General features: G+C 36.1%; 1 protein-coding gene across 12 annotated transcripts in view; it reads right to left on the reverse strand.

Moving 5' to 3' along the window:
- FUT8 (fucosyltransferase 8) overlaps nt 1-19288 on the reverse strand; it is a 489197-nt gene that overhangs the window by 114371 nt on the left and 355538 nt on the right. The window contains exon 1 of one of the 12 annotated variants that reach the window (XM_079912157.1): nt 18245-18260. The exons of the other annotated variants lie outside the window; for them this stretch is intronic. The gene's annotated coding sequence lies outside the window, so the exon portion shown is untranslated. Of the gene's footprint in view, nt 1-18244; nt 18261-19288 lie in introns of those variants that run through there. 12 annotated transcript variants of the gene reach the window in all.

Here is a 19288-nt window from a genome sequence, read left to right on the forward strand (position 1 = left end):
AGCCCCACCCAACTGCTAGGCATAGCCTCCAACCCCACTTAAGCAGGAAGCCTGTCCTGAGATGCTAGGCAGTCACCCAGCACATCCTACGGCCCACCCAAGCAAGGAAGCAAGTCACTGGCCACACCCAACTGCTGAGCATAGCCTCCAACCTCACCCAACAGTGAAGACTGGCCAAAGATGCCAGGCAGTTGCGGGCTGCCATGCAGTACATCCTACGGCCTTCTTAGGAGGAAAGCAAGTCGGTAGCCACACCCAACTGCCAAGACTAGCCTACAGCCAACCTGACCAGGAAGTCTGGCCAGGGATTTAAGGCAGACACAGAGCCCATTCTACAGGCCTGCTCAAACAAGGAGCCGAGCCAGAAGCATACTGTTGAACATAGTCTCCAGCCTCACCAGGTTGCCCAGCCAGAGACCCTGGTCAGCTCTAGAGTCCATTCTACAAGCCCGTTCAGGCAGAGAGCCAAGCCAGCAGCCTTGCCCAACTGCAGAACATGACCACTGGTTCTGTCTGACTGAGGAAGCCCAAAGAGTGACCCTCAGCAGCTTTGAAGCCTGGCCTGACTGTGTGGAGCCAAGCCTACAGTGCTGTACAGCAGCACATCATAGCCTACAGCCCACCCAGTTGCTAAGCATAGCCTGCAGACTCACCCAATTTTGGGGCAGAGCCTGTGGTCCCAATCTGATCAAGGAGTACGGCCTGAGTTCCCATCTGATCACAAAGTCCTGTGTATGGCTTTGACTGAATGTAGAGTCCAGCCAATGGCACCATCAAACCAGGGGGGCACAGCTTGAGGCTCCACCCAACGATGGATGAATGTGGAGCCCAGCGTGCGGCCCTGCCCATTCCCAGAATGCAACCAGCAGTACTCCCTGAACACCAGGCCAGAGAACATGGCCTGAAACCCTGCCTGAGCAGGTGACTGCAGAGCCCAGCAAATATCCCTGCCTGAACACAGATCCTAGCCAGCAGTTCTGTTTGAATGTGAAGCCCAGCCATGAGGCCTACCCAAATTCAGAAAAATGACGGCCCTCCGGCTCCCCAACCTCAGAGCACGTGCAGTAGCCCCATCTAACTAGAGACCCTGAGAGTAAGCATGGCTTGTCCAAGGCTGCTACCAGCTGCCCATCCAGAACCCCAAGCTGAGCTGTCCGGTAAAGGCCTTTCCCTGCTGAAGCAAATCTGTAAAGGCTGTAAAAGAGATCACTTTCTCAAAGGAGCAGATATCCACACAAGGATAGAAAGATCATGAGGAATCAGGTAAACATAACACGATCAAAGGAAACTAATAAAGCTACAATAACTATACCTAAGGAAATGGAGATCTATCAAGTGTTTAACGAAGAATTTAGAATGGCCCTCTTAAAGAAATTCAGAGAATTATGAGAAAACATAGATACACAGCTAATAAAAATTAGGAAAACAATGCATGTAACGAAATTGTAAATTCAACAAATAGAAACCATAACAAAACAGAAACAACAGGAATCCTAGACCTGAAAAATACAATGACTAAAGAATTCAACAAAAAGCTTCAATAACAGACCTGACCAAGGAGAAGAAAGAATTAGTGAACCTGAATACAGCTCATTTGAAATTATCCAGTCAGAGGAGCAGAAAGAAAAAGAGTGAAGAAAGATTAAGGGAATTTATGAAATTCCACAAGCAAAACAATCTATGATTATTGGAGTCCTAGAAGGAAAAGAAAAGGAGAAAGGGGAAGAAGTCTTACTTTAAAAATAATTCCCAACTCTGGTGAGTGATCTGAACATCTAAATTCATGAAGTTTATAAGTCCCAAGTAGAAAATCTGATGGAGTTTTAAAAATCTGCAGAATACAAAATCAACATATAAAATTCAATGTATTTCTACATTCTAGGAAAAAACAATGGGAAATTGACATGTCAAAACACATTATTACTTAACCATAGTGTAAGAACCATGAAAAAATGAAATATGACTCAGTAAAAGAGGTATAAAACCTACAAACTGAAAATTATAAACTTTGCTTAGAAATTGACAGGCCAATTCAAAACTTCATATGGAAATGCAAACACCTAAAGCAGTCAAAACAAATCTGAAAAAGACTAAGAAAACTGAAAGACTAACATCATCTGATATCAAGACCTACAGTAAAGTTACAATAATCAAGATGGTGAGCTACTGGCATAAAGATAAACAGAGATCAATGAAACAAAATAGAGTCCAGGAATAGGACCATACATATATGTAAAACTGATTTTTACAAAGTCACAAAGGTAATTCAGTGGAGAAAGGAAACCTTTTACAACAATAAAACTTCTGGAAGAAAAAAAGATATATACCTTTATGATCATCAGTTAGGCAAAGTTTTCTTACATATGACACCAAACGCATGATCCATAAAAGAAAAAATTGATAAATTAGACTTCACTGAAATTGAAAGCTCTTTATTTAGAAAGACACTCTTAAGACAATGGAAAGACATGACACAGACTAGAAGAAAATAGCTGCAAATCCTGTATCTGTTAAAGGATTTGTGTCTAAGCTATATAACGGATCTAATCATCAGAACACAATCCAAGCAAAACAAAAATAAAAACAAAAATGGACAAAGAGGGCTTCCCTGGTGGAGCAGTGGTTGAGAGTCCGCCTGCCAATGCAGGGGACATGGGTTCGTGTCCCGGTCCGGGAAGATCCCACATGCCGCGGAGCGGCTGGGCCCGTAAGCCATGGCCGCTGAGCCTGCGCGTCCGGAGCCTGTGCTCCGCAACGGGAGAGGCCACAACAGTGAGAGGCCCGCGTACCGCAAAAAACAAAAAAAATGGACAGAGAGATTTGAATAGATACTCTGCATACAAAAAAAAATTAGAATAGCAAATAAGCACATTAAAAGATGTTAAACATCATTAGTCATCAGGGAAATGGAAGAAAAGTATACTGTGTGGCTGGCCTGGTTCATTGCTTCTATTTAATGTCATGGAATATGAAACAGGGTTTCTTGTAGATAATCCTCATTCCCTATTAAAAAAAAATGCCTACATGTTCAGTTTTTCTGACATGATGTACATTTTAAAAATTATCAAATTCTCCTGAATAAGACATTTGAAGAAAATCTTCATTCAAATATGAAGTTGCCCGTCTAATACACAAACATAAGCCCCACTCTTCAGGGAATTCAGCAGATCTGTCCAAAAATATGAAAACCAGTAAATTCCTGCTTTGCAGTCAGAATATGAAAAAACACTGAATTTGTAGCCTAAGTGTAGTGATTATACAGCTCTCTCAGAGAAATTAAACTTTTGTCATCAGAAATATATTTAATAATTCATTTAAAACAGGTTGCCTTTCTTAAATATCAATACTTTCAATGATTTTGCCATGAACATTGGAACAGTTAAAGATATTAATTTAAGAAAAAGAACCTAGGCACAAATAAACAATATTAGGAATCAAAAGAGAATCATAAGCACAGGTAAAGAATTTTAAAACTCATCACAAAATACTATGAATATTTTCAGGCACTTAATTTTAAAATATGGAAGAAATAAATAACTTCCAGAGGCAATTGAATTACCAAAATAGATTCAAGAAGAAACAGAAATTGAATCAGTAATCAAAAACCTATTTAATTTAAAAAAACTCTAGGATCAGGCGTTTTTATACATGAGTTTCACAAATGCTCATAAGACAGCTATCTGAATTTTTTCCTAGGGAATATAAAGAAATGAAGTTCCAAAATTCCATTCCTGAAATTAGTATAAGATTGATAGAAAAATAGCGTAAAGGTCAAGAAAAGGAAAATTAAAGACCAATTCAATTAAAAACTTATTTTTAAAATCCTAAGTGATATATTAATAAAGATAGCAATGTTTTAAAAAATGACTTTATTCCAAGAATACCTAGTTGATAAGGAATATATAGCAAAAAATCCCTAGTAAAAATCACATTCCATGGATCAAATAATTAGAAGTATTCCTTTTAAAGTTAAGAACAACAGAAAAAATGTCTGCCATCACTGCTCTGTTCACCACTGTGCTGGAAGTCTTAGCCAAGGCAGTAAGAAAATGTAAGACTTACAAACAAAGGAAAGGAAGAAACAACTGTTGTTATTCACAGATGATATGGTCTTTAGTGTAGAAAATCCAATATAATCCACAAACTAATTGCATTAAGAGTTCAGGGAAATTTCTAGATACAGTATTAAGATATATAAAAATTAGTTTAACGTTCCTAAACAACAAGAATTACAAAATGTATCTTTTTTAAAAATCACATTTAAAATAGCAATAACAAAGTGATAAAGTACTAAGGAATAAATCTAAACAAATAACAAGATTTGTATGAGAAAAATCATACATTTTCTGAAGAATTAACCATTCCCCAAATTGACTGGATATAATTCTAACAAAAATTACAAAAGGATTTTTTAATTGAATGACAAGGCGATCCTAAGATTCAAATGAAAGACCAAAATCCTCAAACAGACTAGAAAATTTGCAAAATAATAAACAGGAGGGAGGATCTGCCCAATCAGATAACTAAACATAACTTTAGTGTGGTACTGGCATAAGGTCAGATCAATTAATGGAACCAAAGAATAAAGCAACCAGAAACATCCCAAAATATATGATGGAGGTTATCATTCTAAATTATTAGGGTAAGATAAAGTAGTCAATAAGTGCTTGCTTAGACAGCTGGCTTCCTACTTGGCAAATGTGAAAATTAAATAATCAGACAATCAAAAATTTTAAATTTTAGAAGAAATTTTATATTCCTCATGACCTTGGAAAAGAGGTGAATTTCTTAAACAAGATTTTAAAAGCCCAAACTATAAAAAGAGAGATTGATAAATCTAACTGCCTTAAATAGGAACAGGAATTTGTATGCAATAAAGTTTACAGGCAACTCACCAATGGAGAGAGGATAATGGAAAGTATCTAAATTGTTACCTAGATTATATAAAGAACTCCTTCAAATCTATAAGAAAAAGACAATCTAATAGAAAAATGTACAAAATATATGAACTAGCAATTCTCAGATGAGAATTTTAATGATTAATAATCCTGAGAAGTGATCAACTTTAAAATTTTAGTTGCCAGGATATTCAAATTAAAACAGAGATAGATACCATTTCTTACCTATTAGAATGATAATAGTTAAAAGTAAGACATAGGGGACTTCCCTGGTGGTCCAGTGTTAAAGAATCCGCCTTCCAATGCAGGGGACATGGGTTCAATCCCTGTTCAGGAAACTAAGATCTCACATGCTGTGGGGCAACTAAGCCCACATTCCACAACTACTGAGCTCATGCGCCTCAACGAGAGAGCTCGTGTGCCGCAAACTACAGAGCCCACGCACCCTGGAGCCCGTGCGCCACAACTAGAGAGAGAAAAAAACCCACATGCCACAACTAGCGAGAAGTCCGGGCCACAACAAAGAGCCCACGCCCCAACAAAAAGATCCCACACGCCTCAACAAAGACCCCGCATGCCACAACTAAGACCTGACGCAGCCAAAAATAAAAAATAAATAAATAAAATAAACAAATATAAAAAAAAAGACATTGAATGTTAGTGAAGATATAGAGAAATTGGAACTCTCATATGCTGTATTAGTTTGCTAGGGTTGCCATAACAAAATACCATAAGCTGGTAGCTTAAACAAAATAAAATTATATTTCCATAGTTATGAAGCTAAAAATCCAAACTCAAAGTGTTGACAGGTCTGGTTTCTTCTGAGGCCCCTCTCGTTGGCTTGCAGGTGGCCAACAGGCAAATGAAAAGATACTCATCACAACTAATTATTAGAGAAGTGCAAATCAAAACTACAATGAGGTATCACCTCACACAGGTCAGAATGGTCATCATCAAGTCTACAAATAATAAATGCTGGAGGGTGTGGAGAAAAGGGAACCCTCTTGCACTGTTGGTGGGAATGTAAATTGATATAGCCACTATGGAGGATAGCATGGAGGTTCCTTAGAAAACGAAAAATAGAATTACCATATGACCCAGCAATCCCACTACTGGGCATATACCCAGGGAAAACCATAATTCAAAAAGACACATGCACCCCAATGTTCACTGCAGCACTATTTACAATCGGTCATGGAAGCAACCTAAATGTCCATTGACAGATGAATGGATAAAGAAGATGTGGTACATATATACAAGGGAATTTTACTCACCCATAAAAAGGAATGAAATAATGCCATTTGCAGCAACATGGATGGACCTAGAGATTCTTAAGTGAAGTAAGTCAGACAGAAAAAGACAAATATATGATACCACGTATACGTGGAATCTAAAGCATTATATAAATGAACTTATTTATGAAACAGAAATAGACTCATAGACATAGAAAACAAACTTATGGTTCCCAAAGGGAAGGTGTGGAGGAGGGGGAGGGGGAGATAAATTGAGAGTTTGGGATTAACATATACACACTACTATATATAAAACAGATAAACAACAAGGACCTACTGTATAGCACAAGGATATATTCAATATCTTGTAGTAACATATAATGGAAAAGAATCTGAAAAAGAATATATATATGTAAATATATGTGTGTGGGTATATACATATACACACACATATATAAAACTGAATCTCTTTGCTGTATACTTGAAACTAACACAATTTTTTAAATCAACTATACTAAATTATATATATAATTAAGTTTTTTAAAAAGTAAAAAAAGAATATTGCTATAAAAATATCAAGTAAAATATCTTTTATTTAGAAGAGATTAATCAACATAGCTGTTCATCAACTACCTAAACTTTTAGTCATTACTATAGAGGACTAGAACAGCTAAGATCATTTCACCCAGTAAAAACAATTTTTTAAAAAAGCAATCTAGAAAGAGACTGTATATTATTGGCATCCTGCCAATTAACTACTAAGACTACCATAAATTTGGACTATTGATAAATATGAACTAAACTGGCTGAAAATTGGCATTACACTGAGTAACTCAGAGACGCTCATTTTTTATTTGTTTTTTTTTTTCAGTTAGAATTTTAAGTGGCTACTCATGGAACTAAAATATTCCCAGCAAAAGCACAAAAAGTAATTACATTTATTCAAATGTCAAGCTTTGCCAAGAGCTTTGTCAAATTAGACAGATGGAAGAGACCTATCAAGAGAAAATATCATTTTATGCAAATGAACTGCTTCCTGTGGTTATACTTATTCATTTTAGCTAGTGTGTAAAAATTCGAAATGGAACCCAAGAAGGCGTAGAAGGGTCAAGCAACAACATCAGTTTTAACAGAATAATCATGTGGGAAAATCTGTATTGAAATTCAGCTCTAAGGTACTGTGATATCAACACAAAATAGGTCTCAGGCTCAATTCTCCAAGGAAACCTGTGACCATGTTTATTTTGACAAGTGAAATAAAGTGTAAACCAGACCATTCTTTCATCATCCAGCAGCCAAAAACAGAACAATCTAGAGTGACAGTTGTCCTTGCTCACTTCAAATGTGACAACAGCACCCCTGTTAATGTAATTGCTTATTTATTTGCTTATTCAGTGTACTGCTGAATTTTCTTTAAATTTTACTTAGAGTTTCACTGAAAACATAATACATGAATAGAGGTTTCTTTTTTTTTTTTATACAGAGGTTCTTGTTTTTTTTGTTTTAATTATTTATTATTTATTTATTTATTGTGGCTCTGCTGGGCCTTCGCTGTGGCACGTGGGCTTTTGTTGCAGTGTGTGGGCTCTTTGTTGTGGCATGTGGGCTCAGTAGTTGTGGTGTGCAGGCTCAGTAGTTGCGGCACATGGGCTCAGTAGTTGTGGTATATGGGATCTTAGTTCCCTGACCAGGTATCAAACCCAGGCCCCCTGCACTGGGAGCATAGAGTCTTAACTGCTGGACCACCAGGGAAGTCCCTAGAGGTTTGTTTCTTTCTTAAGGTACAACATTGTATACAATGAATAAGTCTAGTCCCCATGGACCCTCAACAGAGGCAAACACTGTTGACAGTGTCTTATGCACTTTTCTAGAAATGTAATATATATGCCTATTTATTAATAGCTACAAAATATTCACTTCATGGAGACATCATAATCTATTTAACCCTTCCCCTACTGATGGTGATTTAGGTTGTTTTTATAACCACTTATTTGATTCAAGTGCTTGTCTCTCCTCTCTGCTACGTTAAATCTGTGAGGGCACTGTTCTATATCTAGCACCTAAACACATTCTCTGACACACAGTAGTTGCTTCATAAACACTTTTGAATAAATGAACTAACAAACAAATCACTGGCTACCAGAGCCAAGGGGAAAAAGAAGAATGAGGTGGTAAAGGCAAGGATAAAAAACAAAGCTCTTGTCAAGTCGTCAGCTAAAGATCAGAGAGAAGTGAAAAATAAAGCACTCGTAAAACTGAAGTATGAGTAAATGGAAAATCCAATTACTTTGTCAAAAATCTAATTGACACACTTTTTTTAAACTCATGCTTTGCATTAAGAAATGAATACCTTTAAAGGAAGAAAATGCCCAAGATACAGGTTGTAGCAGGAAATTTAAGCATATTATTCTAGGTTTTCTAGGTTGAAATATTATCAAGCTATTCTACTTTTAACACTTAGTGGGTTTTGGAGAAATTTCTACATTTCAACAACATTTCTCAATAGTAAGAGCTAATTTTCTTCATATTCTCAAAAGGGCAAGAGTCTGGTGAGAATATCTTCTGGGCATTGGATTTACAGCAGATTACTGAATTTTTGCCAGAGCTTATGTACCAAGTAGACCTCTTAAAATAAACTATTATTGTGGGGCTTCCCGGTGGTCCAGTGGTTGGGAGTCCACCTTGCAGTGTGGGGGATGCGAGTTTGATCCCTGGTCAGGGAACTAAGATCCCACATGCCGCGGGGCAGCTGGGCCCACACGCCGCAACTGCTGAGCCCTCGCACCTCAACTAGAGAGCCCGCCTGCCGCAGACTACAGAGCCCATGCGCTCTGGAGCCCTTGCACCACAACGAAGAGGCTGCCTGCTGCAACTAAGACCCGACACAGCAAAACCCCCACAAAAAACAGAAAAACAAACAAATAACTATTATTGGAAAGTTCTTCTTACAAATTAAGGGAGCAGTGAATGACTTTATTAAGAAATGGAAAGACCTGGATGGTCTGCCAGTTCACACTACTGCAAATCTTTTAGATTTGCAAGGTTCAAAGGATAAAATGATAACACTGCAACTACTAGTTCAAAACGTGAAGCAGAACCCTTACAACAAAACCTTGCAAAGCACAGAGTATCCCTGGATGTCTGGCCCAGGAATGTAGCCTCAAATTCTTCTAAGCAGATGCTTCCTGTAACACAGTGGTAAGGCCTTTATATGACACAGGCCCAAACTTGAATAGCTTGCTTATAACCCTATACCAGCCATTTCCTAGCATGAGTAAAAATTTAGAACATCTCAGAAAATACTCATATCAAACTAAGAATATTTTAAAATAAATAAAATTAATTTTTTGAAAATACATTTCCCAAAGAGTAATTTTGTCTCCTTTCAAACATACCTTCGAGGGCTTCCCTGGTGGCGCAGTGGTTGAGAGTCTGCCTGCCGATGCAGGGGACACGGGTTTGTGCCCCGGTCCGGGAAGATCCCACATGCCGCGGAGCGGCCAGGCCCGTGAGCCATGGCCGCTAAGCCTGCGCTTCCAGAGCCTGTGCTCCGCAACGGGAGAGGCCACAACAGTGAGAGGCCCGCGTACCGCAAAAAAAAAAAACATACCTTCGATTTTTAAGAAATGCTTCAAGATAAGGCAGAGTTGAACCACTTAAAAGTATGTGTGGAAAGGAGGAGAAAAACACAAGTAATTATCAATGAGTTTAGGTTGTTCTCTTTTCTCCTCTCCTCCTCCAACTTCTTTTCAGAAAAATGATTATCTTATTTATATTCCTGATATAGAGTGGACACCATATTCTGAAAACATATATTTTTCTGTTTTTGCTGATGACTGGTTCTGTCTTTGCTTATTTCACATTTATAAGGTGGGAAACTGGGCTCAGGCAAAAATTAAGTTCTTATGTTCAAAGGTTTGTTTTAAAAACATTTAAAAAATTATTAAAATATCTGTAAATTTTTACTAAAATTCTGAATAAATGATGTCTTCAAACAATATTTCAGTCTTTGGAATAGATAAGTGTAGTATTACGGAAACATAACATTATTTTCCTCCACAACTCAATGATGAAAATAAACTCAGTTGAACTAGGGAAATAAGCATAAGACCCCTAACCAAACACTCAATGCTAAATCAGTCTAGATTTAAATAGATGCATACGTATACTCTTTTCTCCAAAAAACTATATATATATATATATATATACACACACACACACACATATATATAGACACATCTAAAAGTAGAAACATGTATACTTATACTCATAATAGAACTCCTTCTATTTTATTTTTTTTAATATTTATTTATTTAGGCTGCGCCGGGTCTTAGTTGTGGCAATGCGGACTCTTAGTTGCAGCATTGTGGACTCTTAGTTGTGGCATGAGGACTTCTTAGTTGCAGCATGTGAAATCTTAAGTTGCATGCATGTGGGATCTAGTTTCCTGACCAGGGATTGAACCCAGGCCCCTGGCACTGGGAGCATGGAGTCTTACCCACTGGGCCACCAGGGAAGTCCCTAGAACTCTTTTAAATTAAATAAATTGACAGATTGCTAGGACTATAACATTTTTGGGGGTTTATTTGTTTGAGCAGAGAAAGGCTTATTGCAAGTACCAAGCAAGAAGAACAAGTGGCTTGTACTCAAAAACCCTGAACTTCAGGATTATGTTTTTAAAGTAAGGGTAGTTCTCATTAGTCCATCTGAATGCTTATCACCAAACTGCTGGTTTCCAACGGGCTCAATTTTGCAAAGCAAGTTTTGTTGTTGTTGTTTTTTAAATTTATTCCCTACTCTTGTTGTTCTACATCAATAATGAAAATGATAACAGTACAGTAATAATAGCTATTATCATATATGGTACTCTCATTATCTTCAAGGTACTATGTTTAGCATTTAAGATAACTATTTCATTTACAGCAACTCAGAACAATCATGAAAAAAGAAGTATCCTTATACATATGGAAATGGAGGTCCAGAGAGGTTAAGCACCTTTGTTCAAGGTTCCAAAGCTAATAAGTGGTGTAGCCAGAACTGGAATCCAGGCTTTTTATTATTCTTCCCTCCTGTTAGTTAACAGAATAAATTAAAATACATTAAGAACAAATTCACTGTGAGATGGCATAAGCTGTAAATACCCACCTCAATGTTACCAGGATTTATTTGTCTATATTGGGCAGTGATGCTAGAGCGAATTATCCTCAGCTATTTTAAGATATGTGTAAAAAGTTTCCAGGCCTCCAAAGAAAACTTTCACTCTTTACTCCAAGCCAAGCCACTCTGGGATATATAACATTCCAATAAGTGTGACTAAATCAGATTAATTCACCACCATCACTGTAACTGCTGATTAGGGCAGCAGTATAGAGGTTAAAACCACAGGTTTTAGAGGAAGTCAGACCTTGATCAGGGTCCTACTAGCTGTGTGATTCTAAACAAGTTATTTAACTTTTCTAAGCCCCTGTTTCCCTATCTGTACTATGAAAATAACAAGAGCACCACAAAGACTCACATTGAAGAAGAAATGCTTCAAAATAGTGGGGGCTCAATAAATGTTACCTATTAACACTTCCACTGTGTTCTATTGTGGAACAGCACAGACTACTATGGAATATCTTTATGGTACATCCCTAAAATTTTATAAAGATTATAAAGAACATGATGACAGCTTTGCCTTATGAATTAAGGTGCTGAGATAACTAGGATGACTGATCTTTTAAAAATGTAATAACATTCTAAGTATCAAAGTAAGTGTTTATACAGGATCATGCTCGGAAAACTCAATATACTACAATATAGAAAGTCCTATGAGAGAAATTTTCACAAATTTTAAGCTACGATTTATTTTTTAAAAAGAATCTCTTAAGTCATCAAAGAATCGTGTAGTTTCTTATCTGGTTTCTTATTATGCTATCTTGGAGATGTTAGCTGAAAACTATTAAAAGGATAAATAAGATTTAGTAACTTCCCTAGCTATTCTGCACACCCCCACTATAGTCTCCTAGGAAAATCTGAAGGAAAATGAAAATGAAAGAAGGGTGGCTTTTAAAAATGTCAGTCACATTAAAATAGCTTATCATATAAAGAAAGGAATACAATCCTTCTCCAGATACCAGTCTTCATAGTGGCTGTAAATGAATTAAAATCTTTGGAAAGAATTCTATATAAATTATACGCCAATACCGAGAATTCTAATTGAACACTGCTGTTGTCAAAGCAATGATCAATAAGTACATTTAATCTTTATGCATACTCACAACCAAGTAAAAACTGTGGTTTTTATTATATAGTAGATCTATAGTTAAAATCATACTACATCCAGTTTGCATATGCATTTGCATGGGATCATCTCTGTGTATGTTTATTTAACTCAGTTAAAGAAATAATCATTCCAAAAGGGCAAAAAAAAAAAAAAAAAAAAAGTCAACAGAATCTAAATGGGACAAAAATTAATTTCAATTCTACTGACAAAGATTAGATTCCAGATCAGCAATTAGTCAATTCATTTTACAAACTTCTTTTCCATTGTTATTAGGTAAGTTTGTATTTTCTAGCCCAGATGATATTACAGTATACTGATACTTCAAGAAACATAGAAGGGCAAAGTAATTACGTTGTTTGAAAAATAATAAGCATTTTACAAACAATAACCTCTTATCATTGCTAAAGAATTTCTGGAAGACTCAGTGAAGATATGCCACAGTATCATGTGAAAGGTAATTGTAAATATTATCTGTTGCTTTGAAAGAAAAAGGAAGGGAGGTGGAGAATACCCACTACATCCACAAATAATAATTCTCTACTCAGAGAGCAGCTACCATGTCATATTCAATTCCATGAACATGGCATGGCCCAGCCCAAGTGCTGACATATAGTAAATGCTCAAGAAATGCCTATCAAATGAATGATGCATTAAACAATGACTAGAGATAGTTTCCCACCAAGCAAAAGAGAGGAATATTTTCCACAAAAGATAGAAATACATGAAATGCATTATTCCCAATGCTGATAAACCCACACAAGTTCAAACAAGATTGCAGTAAATCATTGGACAGCAGATCCACAAGGATTATTTTAGGGGAAAAGGTGATTAAGCATGCCTGCAAATTTTTAAGGTTGTATCCTAGAGGATACACTGTCCTATAACAAATTGCAATGTCCATTAGTATCATTATTAGATAGAACTAAGCTATCTGCATGAAAGAATGACGTTCCTTAAATGCAAGTCCATCCTCTGGTAGAGTCCTCTTTTGCTTTCCACCAAAGGTTGAAGTTTGAAGGACCCTTTATGTCTTTGATAATTAAGGAAGACCTCACCACTTGTGTATTCATCCTCTAAGAGAACACAATCACATCCCCTATAAGAAGCCATTGCTAAAATAAATAGGAAAAAAAAATAGGTCATAGGTCACACCCCTCTCCCACCAAAACTGATTGTTCTTTTGTCCATAAATTATAAATGTATACTTTATTTCAAGTCACACTCACACAATCATTTTTTGTGAACTACTTTCCAGCAGAGAAACAATGATGACACAAAACCAAAGTGAAAAATCCTCATATGTATCCAAAGGCATTCAGTGCCTGTTTTAAAAATGGAGCTGGCAAAAAACCAATTGCACATACGGCTGCAAATGCACAAAACTGCAGAAAAGCTTTCATAATTAATCCCTCAGTTAATAAGCAACTGGAACTTCCTGAAGAACTAGGAGGTGAGATCTAGAAGCAATGATCTTTGTTTATTCCCAGTTAAAAAATTTTTTTTTATTGTTTTGCAATAGATTTTACACGTTTCTAGTCACAACCAAGTCATGCAAAGAATTGTTTTAATCAATCTGTGACTTGCTTGCACTGTTAACCGTATCTGTAAAGTGCAATGCTACTAGATTATATATCACACACACGCACACGCACACATACCACAAAAGCTTGCTTTAAAAATACACATTTTTCTTGGTTACACACCAGAATAGTTTAAGAGAAAGGCAACAACTAATTTTCAGCTGAGATATTAAAGGTGGGGCCCACTTCATAAAGCGTTCTAGCCTCAAACTACACTACCTGAGAGATTAAGACCAAGGTAGCGATTCTCCTCAGCTTCCCCTCCTGTCACCAATGAAAAAATGATCACTGGTTTGCAACAGCACAATCATAACAGCACTACCAAACCTTTACTAACTTAACAGTCTTTCATCCAGCAGTATCAGGCTGCTTTGCCAATGCTAAGGAAACGATACAAAACCCCAGTGAGGTAGACATTATCAACAACTGAGGGTTAATCCTTTCAAAGAAAGACTTGGGTTTTTCTTATATACCATCTTGCCTTGTCAGAACAAGGAAGTTAAAGTTAAAAGATATAATGTATTTTAAGCTTTCAGAAGTAGAACCTTACGCCACTTTCATGTTCTAAAATACTTCACAGTCTAAACCTGAACTAAATATCAACATTTTTTATTTGCCTTTCATCAAAGACGGTGACAAGTGATAGGCCACAGACTATTAATATCAAGTTCAAAGATAAATTTGAATTTCTTCATACTGAAATGGGAAAATTTTAAACTAATACCACACTCACTTAAGTAACAAATGTATTCACACAACTATTCTTATGAGGGAACAATTCATCATATGCCCCAAGGCTAGGCTTTGTTTCCAAAGCATCAACAAAGTACTTCCTGTTTTCCTCCATTATTATACAACACTGTGTATTAAATACGTGTGTGTTAACAAAACATAGATAAAATAACCCAAGCTTGCAGGATATAACATTTTCCTAAGTCAACACAGAAATGCTTTTGTTTGTTTTTCCCCTCCAATGAAATTACAAATGTGTAAAGTTCTCAAAATATAGCACTAACACCACTTCTCCCCACAGAGATTTTTGTCAAAGCAGATGGAGTGGCAGAAGGAGGTGAAAGATTAGTATCCTTTGCCCTCAGGCATATAATTACAGCCTGAAGTATGAGATCTATTTCCAAAGAACACCAGGAGCCTAGGAAAACAATGTCTCAAGTAGGATTTCACTGAAGTACTGAACCCATGTAACTATACATGGTAGCGTCTTGAAACCTTTTGTCCGGAGAAAAAATTATAGGTTTTTACTATAAAACCGACTTCACAAAAGGACTGTCGTTCTCCCATATGCCTAATATATTCTGAACACTAATCTACATTTAGGAAATAGACAAGTGACACACTGGGTGCCATGATGCTGCCATCTAGGCAATGAAACCTTTTCCGTGATTAGTATTCCCCATTGTTTGCTAAAGAGGAGAGAGACATTTCAAGGGATTTTCCCAATGGTATCTGTTTTTTGACCCCATGATGCAAAGATGTAAGATCAATTCTACGGCTAAGTCAAGGTGTTCAGATTTCAGCAAAAGCACAAACTCTGCCCCTTTCCTCTCTCTTTATATCCCATGTGACAAATGAACTGGCTTTGTTGGGTTGAAAACACTCACTGCAAAGTTATTTCAAATTCCAGAGTCTTAGAATTAATGTTTTTCATGGTTTAAGTGACTATTAAAATAACAAATTTTCTGCCCATGAACTCATGGTCAACAAGTGATTTTTATTTTTATGCAATCATAAAGGAAAAAATGTGAACTTCTAGGGACAAAATCAAGTAGGCAGAGCTCTCAAACACACAGCTAAAGCAGATTAATCTGACCAGTCCACTGGTGTGTCATGTATTTGTTTCTTTCCTCACAGAGAGGGAGGATATCTCTGAATGGATGCACAAGAAAGTGGTAGAGGCAACTGTCTGTGGGAAGGGGAACTGAGGGGTTGGAGGGTGGGTTGGTGCAGGAAATTGTCATTGTATACCCTTTTGTAGTATTTGAATGTTTTACCATGTCTATGAATCATCTTTTAAAAAACTGGAATCTCATGTCAAATATTATTAAAGTAAGTTACATATACCTTTATTACTGTGAGAGGAAGGGAAAGAAATGAGAGGAAAGGTCTTCATACTGAATGACTGATGGTGAACAACTCTGAGTCAATACGTTTAACAAGGTCCTTGACAAACAAAGGGTGAGTATCAAAGCAAAGATCTGGGAAGCGCCATGGTGTTCTCTGTAGAATTTTAAGTCTCAGTGCCAAATTCTTATTTTCAAGCTTGTATAGACTCACCGTTCCTTGTTTCTTCTATGTGCATACAGTTATATAATGCTATTAATAGACTCTGATATTGCAAGAAGAAGTTTCTAATGAAATCAGGACTCTTTCTAAACGATGTTCCACCATAAATAAACTCACCCAGATAATCTGTAAGAACAAGGAAGTAGTAACCATTGGTAGATTTTACGACCCTTTTTCCCTGCCAAACACTCACTACTTAAAATTGCCTGTCTTCTGCATATCATTGAAGAAAAAAACCAAAACTGAGGAGGGAGGAGGGGAAAAAGGAAAACAGTGAAAGAGAGGTTGGAGAAAGAAAAGAGAAGGAGGGAAAGAAAGGAGAGAAGAAGAAAATCTGATAATACGATCTCTGCAGGACTAAGAATCACTGTTCAATCAAAAGACAATTGTTAGTGCTTCTTACATGCCACGTACTTAAGGACACAGTCATGAATCAGAAACATCTACTACCCTCAAGGAGTTCACAACCTGGTGGAAGAGTCAGGCACAAATGCTGACATATGAATTACATTACACAATAACAGTTATGACTTTGTATATAAGAGTTTGGACTACAGCAAGAAGAGACAACGTCTGGTGTAGCTAAGGACTTAAAAGGGCATCCTGAAAATTAAGGAAGAGTTTGTTGGATGATGAAGGAAGGGAAAGCTATCTGAGCAGAAGAAAGAGCATGAGGAAATGAACAGCAGTATGAAAGAGCACACTGTACTCAGGAAATGTGGATATAATTTTATATGGCTGGAGCGTATGGCACATAGGAGAATAGAAAGTAGAAGTGAAAAGGAAGGTTTTATGGTAGAAAAAGGAACAGTGGGAAATTAAGCTAAACGAGCTACTAGGGTCAGTTTTCTTAAACCATAGAAGAATATTTGTTTTAAAAGTAAATTAATTGTATAAATATTCACTGGGGCAAAGGTTGGTGTTAGTATTTTAAAGAAAAAAACAATTCTTTTCAGAACACAAATACAGTAATTATTGATGTATAAATGGATGGTACTATATATCAGGTCCAGTGGGCTCTCTAATTAGAAATAGTTTGTTAGACTTATTTTGGTTTACATGAACTCCAAAGCAGTACAGCTGTATTTATCTTCAAATGTTATATAACTCCCAGTTGTCATTAATTCAAATTGATTACTTTCCCCTCAAACAAGCAAATCAGTAATGTTACCACACAACTAATACATGGGTACATTTGCTTTTATAAAATCAGGCGTGCATACACAAAGTATTTCTGCAAATCTAAGCCCCAGTAATGTTTATATTTAGCAATATTTTAACAGTCCAAGAATGCATGAGATTCAACGTTAGGACTGTACTGTCATCTTTTACGCCTAATTTGTAAAAGCTTCTAAATGCTACCTAAACTATATAATTTTATTCACAAAATAGTAATAGCACATATACTAAAATAGGTAAGTTTGCCTAAATAAATAATTTCAGCCTATTATGTACAGACACATACACACAGATGTGCAATGCACACACACAGGGCCTATTATTTGCTCTCTTTGTGATACAGTGTGGCTCTATACACCACTACCCTAAAAATATCTCAATTCCATCTATTATTACTTGTATAAGAGAGGGAAAAGAGCAGTAGAAAAAGAATCAGAAGACTCGGACTCTTGTCCTAGTTATAAAACAAACTAAATATTTGACTTACATCATTTCTGGGCCTCATTTTTAAAAAATCTGTTAGTCATAACTTTTTCTAAATAAATACGTACTTTAATAATTTTTGTAAAAGTTATTACATACTCTTTGAAAGAATTAACGTGACTTAAAAGGAAGTACGAAGAGAGAAACCTCAAATAAATACTACCACATAGAAAGTTAAAATAAGTTAACTTTTACATTAAGATAATGCTAGTCATTTTAATGCCTACATCAAAATAGATTTGAAAGCTTTTATAAAAGTTGGATTATACTGTTTGTGCTTTTAAAATATAATACACTTAATCTTACCTGAATTTAATAGAAACATGTCAGTGAAAATTCATGAATTTCTCAATTTCAAATGGATATTTTCTAAAAGATCTAAGGTTAAAAAAATGTGAAAATATTAATAGACTGGAGTGTCTTTATAAGTACATTTAAAAATTTAGATATTATTAACTAAAACACAAGAATACTCTTATGTACCCTCAACTCAAAATTTTGTTGGCATGTTATTTTTCACACTGTCAAACTTTATAACAAATATACCAGATTCCATAATCACAAATTGTATAAATGTCTTGTATTTCATATTAAATAGAGTCACTGCCAATTTTGTTACCGATTTGTTTTACCTTTTAATTGGCTGTATTTCATAATTAAGTGATTTTTTTTTTTTTCAAGAAGGACTCATGGGTACTTGGGAATGTCTGCCTGCTGAATTTATACTTACTTGAATGGTATCTTGGCTAGGAACAATATTTCTTGATCACAGTTTCTTTATTTCAGAAGTATATAGCTATTGTTACACTGATCTCCAGCACTGACTGTTCCTGAGAAGACGTTTACTAAGAGCTCCATTCAACCTTCCTCCTTTGATAGTCTTTCTGAAAACCTGGAGAAATATCAAAGTTCTATCATTTAACCTATGTATGCCAAGCAATCAAAATCACTAGGACTCAAAATATTATTTTGACTTGAGGACTCAATTGTTAACTCTTTTCAAGAAAACTTTATTATATCTTTGAATAATTTTTCTCTTCCACATTTTCCATTCTCTACTTCATGCAAGTATCTTAATGCTGGATCTTTGCTAGTACTCCACATCTATTACATTCTGTTTTAATTCCTTGCTTTTTCATCTTCATTCTCTGTGATATGTCAAGCTTTTCTTCAATGTCAGTAATTTAATATTTAGCTACTATTTCTATCCCTTGCTATTTCCACTTTATTGTTTCAGTAATTATATTTTAAGATACCATATAGCATGTATCTTTCTGAGGCAAGGCAGTCTGACTTCCATATGCTGAGTCCTGCCAGCTCTGAGGAAATCAGAAGCTGTTATTTCCAAAG

This window comes from Stenella coeruleoalba, assembly GCF_951394435.1.
Source record: "Stenella coeruleoalba genome assembly, chromosome: 2".
NCBI lineage: Eukaryota > Metazoa > Chordata > Mammalia > Artiodactyla > Delphinidae > Stenella > Stenella coeruleoalba.